General features: G+C 45.1%; 1 protein-coding gene across 1 annotated transcript in view; it reads right to left on the bottom strand.

Moving 5' to 3' along the window:
* LOC121551062 (ubiquitin carboxyl-terminal hydrolase 43-like) overlaps positions 1–13,114 on the bottom strand; it is a 126,374-nt gene that overhangs the window by 21,027 nt on the left and 92,233 nt on the right. The gene's annotated exons all lie outside the window — the stretch shown is intronic.

Consider the following 13,114-nt stretch of genomic DNA (forward strand, 5'->3'; position numbering starts at 1 on the left):
CTTGCTCTGATTTGTCATCCTGTAGTTTAGTTTTGTTTGATAAAATCGATTTGTATATCCTAACAAGATCCATGTTGTATATTCAAATTTTTTTTTTTCAATTCAATTTTATTTTATATAGCCCTTCTTACATCAGCTAATATCTCGAAGTGCTGTACAGAAACCCAGCCTAAAACCCCAAACAGCTAGTAATGCAGGTGTAGAAGCACGGTGGCTAGGAAAAACTCCCTAGAAAGGCGAAAACCTAGGAAGAAACCTAGAGAGGAACCAGGCTATGAGGGGTGGCCAGTCCTCTTCTGGCTGTGCCGGGTGAAGATTATAACAGAACCATGCCAAGATGTTCAAAAATGTTCATAAGTGACAAGCATGGTCAAATAATAATCAGGAATAAATCTCAGTTGGCTTTTCATAGCCGATCATTAAGAGTTGAAAACAGCAGGTCTGGGACAGGTAGGGGTTCCATAACCGCAGGCAGAACAGTTTAAACTGGAATAGCAGCAAGGCCAGGCGGACTGGGGACAGCAAGGAGTCACCACGGCCGGTAGTCCCGACGTATGGTCCTAGGGCTCAGGTCTCTCAGTTGGCTTTTCTAGCCGATCATTAAGAGTTGAAAACAGCAGGTCTGGGACAGGTAGGGGTTTCGTAACCGCAGGCAGAACAGTTGAAACTGGAATAGCAGCAAGGCCAGGCGGACTGGGGACAGCAAGGTGTCATCATGCCCGGTAGTCCTGACGTATGGTCCTAGGGCTCAGGTTCTCAGAGAGAAAGAGAGAACGAGAGAATTAGAGAGAGCATACTTAAATTCACACAGGACACTGGATAAGACAGGAGAAGTACTCCAGGTATAACCAACTAACCCCAGCCCCCCGACACATAAACTACTGCAGCATAAATACTGGAGGCTGAGACAGGAGCGGTCCGGAGACACTGTGGCCCCATCCGAAGAAACCCCGGACAGGGCCAAACAGGAAGGATATAACCCCACCCACTCTGCCAAAGCACAGCCCCCGCACCACTAGAGGGATATCCTCAACCACCAACTTACAATCCTGAGACAAGGCCGAGTATAGCCCACAGAGGTCTCCACCACAGCACAAACCAAAGGGGGCGCCAACCCAGACAGGAAGATCACGTCAGTAACTCAACCCACTCAAGTGACGCACCCCTCCCAGGGACGGCATGAAAGAGCACCAGCAAGCCAGTGACTCAGCCCCTGCAACAGGGTTAGAGGCAGAGAACCCCAGTGGAGAGGGGAACCGGCCCGGCAGAGACAGCAAGGGCTGTTCGTTGCTCCAGAGCCTTTCCGTTCACCTTCACACTCCTGGGCCAGACTACACTCAATCATATGACCTACTGAAGAGATAAGTCTTCAGTAAAGACTTAAAGGTTGAGACCGAGTCTGCGTCTCTCACATGGGTAGGCAGACTGTTCCATAAAAATGGAGATCTATAGGAGAAAGCCCTGCCTCCCGCTGTTTGCTTAGAAATTCTAGGGACAATTAGGAGGCCTGCGTCTTGTGACCGTAGCGTACGTATTGGTATGTACGGCAGGACCAACTCGGAAAGATAGGTAGGAGCAAGCCCATGTAACGCTTTATAGGTTAACAGTAAAACCTTGAAATCAGCCCTTGCCTTAACAGGAAGCCAGTGTAGGGAAGCTAGCACTGGAGTAATATGATCAAATTTCTTGGTTCTAGTCAGGATTCTAGCAGCCGTATTTAGCACTAACTGAAGTTTATTTAGTGCTTTATCCGGGTAGCCGGAAAATAGAGCATTGCAGTAGTCTAACCTAGAAGTAACAAATGCATGGATTAATTTTTCTGCATCATTTTTGGACAGAAAATTTCTGATTTTTGCAATGTTACGTAGATGGAAAAAAGCTGTCCTTGAAACAGTCTTGATATGTTCGTCAAAAGAGAGATCAGGGTCAAGAGTAACACCGAGGTCCTTCACAGTTTTATTTGAGACGACTTTACAACCATCAAGATGAATTGTCAAATTTAACAGAAGATCTCTTTGTTTCTTGGGACCTAGAACAAGCATCTCTGTTTTGTCCGAGTTTAAAAGTAAAAAGTTTTCAGCCATCCACTTCCTTATGTCTGAAACACAGGCTTCTAGCGAGGGCAATGTTGGGGCTTCACCATGTTTCATTGAAATGTACAGCTGTGTGTCATCCGCATAGCAGTGAAAGTTAACATTATGTTTTCGAATAACATCCCCAAGAGGTAAAATATATAGTGAAAACAATAGTGGTCCTAAAACGGAACCTTGAGGAACACCGAAATGTACAGTTGATTTGTCGGAGGACAGACCATTCACAGAGACAAACTGATATCTTTCCGACAGGTAAGATCTAAACCAGGCCAGAACTTGTCCGTGTAGACCAATTTGGGTTTCCAGTCTCTCCAAAAGAATGTGGTGATCGATGGTGTCAAAGGCAGCACTAAGGTCTAGTAGCACGAGGACAGATGCAGAGCCTCGGTCTGACGCCATTAAAAGGTCATTTACCACCTTCACAAGTGCAGTCTCAGTGCTATGATGGGGTCTAAAACCAGACTGAAGCATTTCGTACACATTGTTTGTCTTCAGAAAGGCAGTGAGTTGCTGCGCAACAGCTTTTTTCTAAAATTTTTGAGAGGAATGGAAGATTCGATATAGGCCGATAGTTTTTTATATTTTCCGGGTCAAGGTTTGGCTTTTTCAAGAGAGGCTTTATCACTGCCACTTTTAGTGAGTTTGGTACACATCCGGTGGATAGAGAGCTGTTTATTATGTTCAACATAGGAGGGCCAAGCACAGGAAGCAGCTCCTTCAGCAGTTTAGTAGGAATAGGATCCAGTATGCAGCTTGAAGGTTTAGAGGCCATGATTATTTTCATCATTGTGTCAAGAGATATAGTACTAAAACACTTAAGTGTCTCTCCCGATCCCAGGCCCTCGCAGGTCTGTGCAGATCCAGGACAGCTAAGCCCTGGAGGAATACGCAGATTCAAAGAGGAGTCCGTAATTTGCTTTCTAATGGTCATGATCTTTTCCTCAAAGAAGTTCATGAATTTATTACTGCTGAAGTGAAAGCCATCCTCTCTTGGGGAATGCTGCTTTTTAGTTAGCTTTGCAACAGTATCAAAAAGAAATTTTGGATTATTCTTATTTTCCTCGATTAAGTTGGAAAAGTAGGATGATCGAGCAGCAGTGAGGGCTCTTCGGTACTGCACGGTACTGTCTTTCCAAGCTAGTCGGAAGACTTCCAGTTTGGTGTGGCGCCATTTCCGTTCCAATTTCCTGGAAGCTTGCTTCAAAGCTCGGGTATTTTCTGTATACCAGGGAGCTAGTTTCTTATGACAAATGTTTTTCGTTTTTAGGGGTGCAACTGCATCTAGGGTATTGCGCAAGGTTAAATTGAGTTCCTCAGTTAAGTGGTTAACTGATTTTTGTCCTCTGACGTCCTTGGGTAGGCAGAAGGAGTCTGGAAGGGCATCAAGGAATTTTGTGTTGTCTGAGAATTTATAGCACGACTTTTGATGCTCCTTGGTTGGGGTCTGAGCAGATTATTTGTTGCGATTGCAAACGTAATAAAATGGTGGTCCGATAGTCCAGGATTTTGTGGAAAAACATTAAGATCTACAACATTTATTCCATGGGACAAAACTAGGTCCAGAGTATGACTGTGGAATTCCGACTCTTTCAACTTGCAACAAAACAATTTATGAAATCTAATCGGCTAAACCCTGTCTCACCCGGTCAAGTTCGGTTTCTGTGCAATCCTCAGACACTCTAGAAGGCAACCGGCAACCAAACTTGGTTTCATCATTCTATATTACGTATTGGCTACACAACACGTCAATTAGCCCATGAAGCCCACACGCACATTACGCACCAATAAGACAGGCGGTGTTCACTTGATTGACAGTGTCTTGGTCCAATGACCACCTATCGTTTTGAAACATAGCTAGCTAGATACCCAATGAGGAGGAGGGGCAGCCTCGGCTGATTCCGTGACAGGCTCATCCCCTGCTAAAATAAAGGTTAAATAAAATAAGTAATAGTAAACTTGAGTTCTAACTGAATTTTAATCCTCAATAGTGGTAGAGAGTCAGATGACCTCTGGGAGCAAACTCCAAAGAGACTACATTCAAGTCCTCCATCCCCCACTCATTCAAACGTAGGAACTGGTTCCTCCAGTCTGACCCCTCTGTTTTTTCTGGCTCCACACCCAACCCCGCCTGGCCATCTATAGGTGTGAAGGTTAGTACCTTTTATGTAGGGAAGCTAATGATCCATCATGTATGACATTCCTGGGAGTGTGTAAACTTTTTATTTGATTTTCATTACCATAGCATTGTTGTATGTTCTCTATAGTTATGTACTTGAAAATGTATCAATTGACCAATTCGGCCACTTGGGTACATTTGGGCAAACCCGTGATGGGACACCTGGGAGACTTCATACAAAATATGATGTAGCGCTCTCATTCTTGAATGTATCAGTCTGAAACTTTGCACACACACTGTTGCCCTCATTCCTATCTCAATGTATGGCCTTTCTTTTGCATTTCAAAGATGATGCAACAAAAATAAAAATAGAAAACGCATGTTTTTTTGTTTGTTTTATCTTTTACCAGATCTATTGCGTTATATTCTCCTACATTAATTTCACATCTCCACAAACTTCAAAGTGTTTCCTTTCAAATAGTATCAAGAATATGCATATCTTTGCTTCAGGTCCTGAGCTACAGGCAGTTCGATTTGGGTATGTCATTTTAGGCGGAAATTGAGATGAACGGTCCTATCCTCAAGAGGTTTTAAACGGCACCTCAAATTGAGGCCACGTCTCTGTCATAAACTCCTCATCTCTAACTGGGAGAGGCTGAGGCTCACACACCTAATTGAGAGATAACACCACAGTGAGGATCCGTCACAGGGTTAATCAAGTTGCATCTCAATGATCCATCAAATTAAGATTTCAGTTTTTCCTCAGTGTACGTCTATCTGGCAGGTAACACGCTCCAAAGCCGAATATTCCGCGATGAGAGTTTCTCTGGCCTTCACTACAACATTTAGCTTGATTAGGTCAAAGTGAAAATGCACGAACCCTATGAAAATGTATTTCTCATCTGAGTCTTAAAGTAAAATATTGATTCTGTTTTTTTTCAATACTCATCATAGTTTCATGAAGGGTTGTCCCATTAAATGTCCCATTAACTAATGGAAACCATGGAGATACTCAAGGTACATTAAGTTGGATTATCGCAAACACTGTTCATCATTGTAACCATTAATGTCATTGGCCTCCATTCAACATACTGTACTTTCCACGGTTTGTAGTGTAATTGCCGACCCACATTCCATGGTCGCTATGAGCAACAAATGCAGCAACCAGGACATAAAGAGAGACAACACAAATCTAAGGGTGGGGGGAGGAAAGTTGCTCGGTTGGCATTAAACAATTCATTACATTGGGGACTGCTGAGGAGCAAGAGCCAAAACAATCCCTTTTTTATGGGAGAAACTTTTAACGAAGAAAAAAGAGAGAAAAAATTAAAAAGCCTTTAACGTTCTGTGCTTTGAGGTGTTTGTTCCTTTATTTCCAGGACTTGGTATGCTGTTCAGATCATCGGCCCATAGTCTTGTCAAGGCCTCTCTCTATGGCAGGCCCTGGTACACAGTACTACCCCTCTCTCTTCACCTGAGGATGATGCAAGATGGGAAGTGTGTCAAATTGTCTTAGACGTGTCAATGTTCATATCACAATGATCCCCACAAAGTCTGTGGTGCCTCCGAGGCACCGTCTCAGCAGTAGCCTTGTAAAGTATTGGGCTACTACTGCAGTCTTATGAGTTGTCTCTGATGCACTGTTGTGCTTTATTTTTCTTAGTGTATACAGGGAAGACAGCAACGAACAGATTGTCTACTGGGCTGCTGTTGGGCATCACTCAGACTGATGGATTTAAGATGCAAGTGTTGATTGTCAGATGATCGCTCTGCTAGTTTTGTGTGGGATCATCCATCTAGAACAAAGGCAGCTGTGAGGACTAGTGCATTGCCAAGCCTGCCAATGTCAAAACCAAGGCAGTAGAATTGAGCGTGGCTGGGGTAGTGGTGTGCGATAATAATCCAAAGACATACTACAGAAATACACAGAATTAGCTCTATTGAGACAGATTTTTCAGAGGACGATTTCACAAATATTTTCTAAAGAAATTAATCGTCATTATAACTAACCCCTGATTAACTAAGAGTCTCACACACAGCTTTAAGAGGGTGCATAAATGATAAGGACTACACAGGTCAAAACGGAATGATTTGGGTTCATCTCAGGAAAAGAGCCTAAAACAGACCCCAACCAGCTAGTACATAACGTTCTGAGAACCATATGTTTCTTAGAGCTTGGTGAAAGCTTGGTGGTCCTATGGTTATTTTGCATACAACCTTCCCACAACTTTCTGGGAATGACGCAGGATAGTTGCTTGGCTTTGGAACATTCTCAGCACATTTAAGGAACCTGACAAAAAAACGTTATTTCCTTGGTATTTCATTACTTTAACAGAATGTTTCCTAAAAGTTCAAACATGGTTACATTTAATTTCAATTTTGGTAATGTTCTAGGAACATTGTCCAACTGGTTTGACATTGGCAATGTTCTCAAATTGTTCCAAGAACGTTAAGAAACAATGTTCTTCTGTGGGAATTTCATACTTTAGCATAAAGTTTCCTCATGGTTCTATTTAAAGTCATGTTCTCAAATTCTTCAGAGGGAGGGTTACGAAAACTTTGCAAAAAAACCACAAGAAAACTTTAGTAACGTTCAGTTATTTAAAAACATATACTTTCCGTTCTCAGCATCAACAAAACTCTCTCTATCCTCTATTTTCTTAAGTGTGTTCAGGTGTGTTGGCCACACCCACTAATTGGTCACACCTGATCATAATGAGTGCTTGTTTCCTTTGAAATGGGGTCTGTTTGAATAGACTAAAATTAACAGCTTTTATTTTGTAAGTCTAAAAAAAACATGGCATGCTAGCTCCATCATGGTGGCGCAGTGGACTAATTCCAATGATAGAGAACAGAAGATTATATACTGAACAAAATATAAACACAACATGTAAAGTGTTGGTCCCATGTTTCATGAGCTGAAATAAAAGACCCCAGAATTTTTACAAACACACAAAAAGCTTATTTCTCTCAAATTATGTGCACAAATTTGTTTACATCCCAGTTAGTGAACATTTCTCCTTTGCCAAGATAATCCATAACCCTGACAGGTGTGGTATATCAAGAAGCTGATTAAACAGCATGATCATTACAAAGGTGCACATTGTGCTGGGGAAAATTAAAGGCCACTCTAAAATGTTCAGTTTTGTCACACAACACAATGCCACAGATGTCTCAAGCTTTGAGGGAGCGTGCAATTGGCATGCTGACTGCAGGAATGTCCATCAGAGCTGTTGCTAGAGAATTTAATGTTCATTTCTCTACCATAAGCCGCCTCCAACAGAGTTTTAGATTATTTGGCAGTATGTCCAACCGGCCTCACAACCGTAGGACCACGTGTAACCACACCATCCCAGGACCTCCACATCCAGCTTCTTCACCTGTGGGATCGTCTGAGACCAGCCACTTGGACAGCTGATGAAACTGAGGAGTATTTCTGTCTGTAATTAGCCCCCTTTGTGGGGAAAAATTCATTCTGATTGGCTGGGCCTGGCTCCCCAGTGGGTGGGCCTGTCTCCCAAGTGGGTGGGCCTATGCCATCCCAGGCCCAGCCATGGCTGCGCCCCTGCCCAGTCATGTGAAATCCATAGATTAGTTCCTAATTTATTTATTTCAATTGACTGATTTCCTTATAGGAACTGTAACTCAGTAAAATCGTTGAAATTGTTGCATGTTGCGCTTATATTTTTGTTCAGTATAGGTTTGAATCTCACTGATGCCTTGTCACAATACAAAAATGTATGCGTTAGTATGATTAATGCCTAAGGAAATGCATTTCCATGTGTCCTATCTGTGCTTGGGGTTTAAAAAAAGATTACCCCAAATAAGCTAAAAGTGTTATTAAAAGTCTTATTGAAACATTCATTGAAAGTTTTAAGGAAGTTATTCAAAAACCTCAAAATAACATATAATCTCTGTTTTCAGAGTGTTAATAAAACCTCCCAGGAAAACTTTCAAGGAACCAGAGTAAAACATTCTCAGAACCTCCCTGTAACCTAAAAATAAACATTCCCAGAACAGGTGAAATGATCGCTTCTGTTCTCAGAACGTTTTAAAAACATTCCTTTTTACCAGTCAGGAAACGTATGGCTTTGTTCCCACAACCAATGTGAAACCAAAAACATACGTTCACTAACCCTCAACTTCCAAGGAACCACATTTTCTAGCTGGCCAGTCTTTGGAATAAATTGCAAAAATAATGCAGAGCTCATATCTTTTAATAATAATTTCACGCTTATGGCAGAGTCAGATTTATTTTAATCTGTCAGACCAAAACAAATGAGAAAGTTATTTGATCCCAAAAACATCTGACACATTATTACAATGTATTATCTCCCTAAAAGAGACTTGTGATAAGATCATGCGATGGAGACTATGAACTGTGTCAGAATTCCCACTGATCCGCACCGCATCTCTCTCCACAACAGGCAGTCTGTCTGCATGGAAATAAGACTCTTCTACTAAGTTATATGGAATTGTTTTAGAATTTTATTTGGGTTTACTGCTATTAGCCCATACAAACGCATTGAATAACAGATTCACTACTTAGAACAACAGATAGTCCCAAAAAAGTGTCTGTCCTATATCTGACAGAGGTATTTAACCCCTTATTTTTGGCACTAAACAGTCTCCATATATACTGTACTTCCATTAATTTTTTCAACTGGTACTGGGAGACCTTCAGACGACTCATTGTGGGCATCCTAGAGCAAAACAACTGACGTACGTGTTCGTGAGAGTCTCACCTTTCCACAGAAAGTGTGTAGCCCACCAAACTGAGAGTCTCACCTTTCCACAGAAAGTGTATAGTCCACCAAACTGAGTCTCACCTTTCCACAGAAAGTGTGTAGCCCACCAAACTGAGTCTCACCTTTCCACAGAAAGTGTGTAGCCCACCAAACTGAGAGTCTCACCTTTCCACAGAAAGTGTGTAGCCCACCAAACTGAGAGTCTCACCTTTCCACAGAAAGTGTGTAGCCCACCAAACTGAGAGTCTCACCTTTCCACAGAAAGTGTGTAGCCACCAAACTGCTTGGACGCTAAAGACAGAAGTTGGCAAATCGGCTGTACCGACTTCAGACGACTTCCAAGACTCGTGTAGGTGTCGTAGAGCAAAACGGAGAACACCATCGAGTTTGTGAGTGTCTTATGTTTCGTTTGGACGCTACAGACGATTTTGTGAGAAGACCGATTTTCGCTTTAGCTCTGATACCTTTCATCGCAGATGCGGAAGTGTGACATCGGCGGATGTAGTGGATTGAGATCAAGGTCTTCAAAAATGTATTCACTCACTTTGTAGTTGACGGTTAAACAAAGCAATGACACTGAAATGGAAATGTCACACTGTGCTGGTTAGAGGAATGTACCTGCAAACCTATTCCCTGTAGGACAATAAAAGAAAGACAAAGAGTGCAATCCACATGTCATTTTCTCTGCACACAAATATCTTCACCCTTCACGAGATGAGACAGAGACAGGTCTGAGCCCACTTGGCACACACAGGTTGAATCAACATTGTTCAACGTAATTTGTCAACGTGTTGTGACGTGGAATAAACATGGAAAATACATTGGATTTGAAAAAAGTAATCAACCAGTACTGTTCATCTAATTTCAACCAGCGTTAAACATTGAAATTAGGGTATGACTTAAACTTAAATACATTGACTTAACCTGACTAACAGGTTGTTAAGTCAATCTAATTTCAACATAAACATCAGAACTATGTATACGTTGAAATTGCGTTGAATATTATGTTGAATTTTAGATCTGATTAGACATTTTATTTGATATTGTTTCAATATCAGTGAGATCAAGTCCACCATCCAGACACCTACCTCTATGTACCCTGCTAAGCTATGGAAACAATTTGTGTTTGTTTCAGCTGAGCTATCATGTCAACACATTTAGACATTGATCAGCTTTAGTGGCGACCCGTCATTCAGGGCAGGTGGGGCAGAGCCTGTTTTGAGCCCCCCAAAATGGTGGTGGGGCAAGCCAGCAGAAAATACGTGTCACATTCGCTTACAGACGGGTCAGACCAAGGCGCAGCGTGATATGCGTACATGTTTATTTAAATGAATAAACAACCAACAAAACAAGAAACGAAACGTGAAGTCCAAGGTACACAAAACAAACATACCTAACACGGAACAAGATCCCACAACCCACTAGTGCCAATAGGCTGCCTAAGTATGGACCCCAATCAGAGACAACGAGCGACAGCTGCCTCTGATTGGGAACCACACCGGCCAACATAGATCTAGAAATACTAGATTCACAACATAGAACAAAACACAGCAAGGAAAATACACACCCTGACTCAACATACAAGCGTCCTCTGAGTCAGGGTGTGACAGTACCCCCCCGCAAAGGTGCGGACTCCGACCGCACAACATAAACATAACAGGGTAGGGGCCGGGTGGGCATTCCGCCTCGGAGGTGGATCCGGCTCCGGGCGTGACGACCTCTTACTCTCCGCCTCCCTGTTACGCCCCTGGTCTGGTCTGGACCTCGGCGCGCTGCTTCCCCTCTCCTTCCTCCCACGATGTACCAAGCCCTGTCTGGACCCTGGTGTGGGAGACCCCGAACATGTAGAGGGGCTGACGTCTGGGTCTGGACTGGAACCGCTGACTGGAGCTGGACCCGACGACGGTGGAGCGAACTACTCTGGCTCCGGAGTGGAGCCGCTGACCGGAGCTGGATCAGGCACCGGTGGTGCGGACTGCTCTGGCTCCGGAGTGGTGCCGCTGACCGGCGATGGACCCCGGTGGAGCGGATTGCTCTGGCTCCGGAGTGGTGCCGGACTGGACACACGCACCACTGGCTTGGTGCGAGGAGCAGGAACAGGCCGGACCGGGCTGGCGACGCGCACCACTGGCTTGGTGCGAGGGACAGGAACAGGCCGGGCCGGGCTGGCGACGCGCACCACTGTCTTGGTGCGAGGGACAGGAACAGGCCGGACCGGGCTGGCGACGCGCACCACTGGCTTGGTGCGAGGAGCAGGAACAGGCCGGACCGGGCTGGCAACGCGCACCACTGGCTTGGTGCGGGGAGCAGGAACGGGCCGTACCGGACTGGCGACGCGCACCACTGGCCTGGTGCGGGGAGCAGGAACAGGCTGGACCGGGCTGGCGACGCGCACCACTGGCTTGGTGCGAGGAGCAGGAACAGGCCGGACCGGGCTGGCGACGCGCACCACTGCCTTGGTGCGAGGGGCAGGAACAGGCCGGACCGGGCTGGCGACGCGCACCACTGGCTTGGTGCGAGGGGCAGGAACAGGCCGGGCCGGGCTGGCGACGCGCACCACTGGCTTGGTGCGGGAAGCAGGAACAGGACAGGCCGGACTGGCGGCGCGCACCACTGGCTTGGTGCGAGGGGCAGGAACGGGTCGGGCCGTACTGGGAACACGCACCACTGGCTTAGTGCGGGAAGCAGGAACGGGCCGGACCGGACTGGGAACACGCACCACTGGTTTAGTGCGGGAAGCAGGAACGGGCCGGACCGGACTGGCGACACGCACCACTTTCTTGGTGCGAGGAGCGGGACTGGGTTCCTTTATTAACCCCCACTCCTTCTGCTGCCTAACCAGCTCCTCTCGCCGTGCCTCTACACTTTCCTTCTCCCTTATAGCCTCCTGTAGCGCCTCCCTCTGACCGAATAACTCTTGCTCCCTCTGAACCAATAGCCCCCGTAACATGGTGGCCTCCTCTCCTAACCTGCAGATCTGCCCTTTAACGGCCTCCTGCTGCCTCGTCGTCCACACCGTGTGCCCCCCCAAAAATTTTTTCTTGGGGTTGCCTCTCGGGTCTCCGTCGTCGGCACTGTTGGCGCCGTTTCTCCTCTCCTACCTGGGCATCCTCCTTCATCGCCTTCCGGTAACGGACGGCCTCCTCCTCCGTAATTCTCCCCCAACCGAGGAGGACATCTACTAATGTAACCTCCTGTTGAATTCCCGGCGTTTGCTCCTGAACACGCTGCTTGGTCCTCGTTTGGTGGGATCTTCTGTCACGTTCGTTCATCGACGGATCAGACCAAGGTGCAGCGTGATATGCGTACATGTTTATTTAAATGAATAAACAACCAACAAAACAAGAAACGAAACGTGAAGTCCAAGGTACACAAAACAAACATACCTAACACGGAACAAGATCCCACAACCCACTAGTGCCAATAGGCTGCCTAAGTATGGTCCCCAATCAGAGACAACGAGCGACAGCTGCCTCTGATTGGGAACCACACCGGCCAACATAGATCTAGAAATACTAGATTCACAACATAGAACAAAACACAGCAAGGAAAATACACACCCTGACTCAACATACAAGCGTCCTCTGAGTCAGGGCGTGACAATACGGAGCGTTCGCCGTGATTGGCTCAGTGTTCTGTCACTCATGGGGACACTACCTCACCGCCAAGTCTAAGGGTAGAGCTAGAAAATTCAAGCCCCTTGCGTGCTGCCATAGAGTTACATTAGAAGTGCCCATCCAAGAAGGCTCAAGGTCATTGGCCACAGATAAAATGATGTCAAATCATGTTATATGTTCAGTAGCTTTGATTGGACTGATCATGTCAACATCATACTTTCAAAATCTTAGGTAGCCGTCATCATCATGAATCAAGTCGACAATCTACTGGCAAATCCTTTTTAAACCTTGTCATATGAAGATAAATAATGAAGATAAATTATAGATAAAACGTATTGGTGCTCATCGGCCATTGGACATAAACATTACACAACAAGTTGGAAATCGCAAAATCAACAATGAGTGGTTTGGAAGGAATCGGTGACAGTGGCTAATTGCAAAGCAATTACTAGCCTGCTATTCAGTGGAGTGGCTATGTGGTCCCAAATCTGGGATTAAGGTCTCTTTTCCAAGTTTAAAATGATAAACATTCAACATTGG

This window comes from Coregonus clupeaformis, unplaced genomic scaffold (assembly GCF_020615455.1).
Source record: "Coregonus clupeaformis isolate EN_2021a unplaced genomic scaffold, ASM2061545v1 scaf0010, whole genome shotgun sequence".
NCBI lineage: Eukaryota > Metazoa > Chordata > Actinopteri > Salmoniformes > Salmonidae > Coregonus > Coregonus clupeaformis.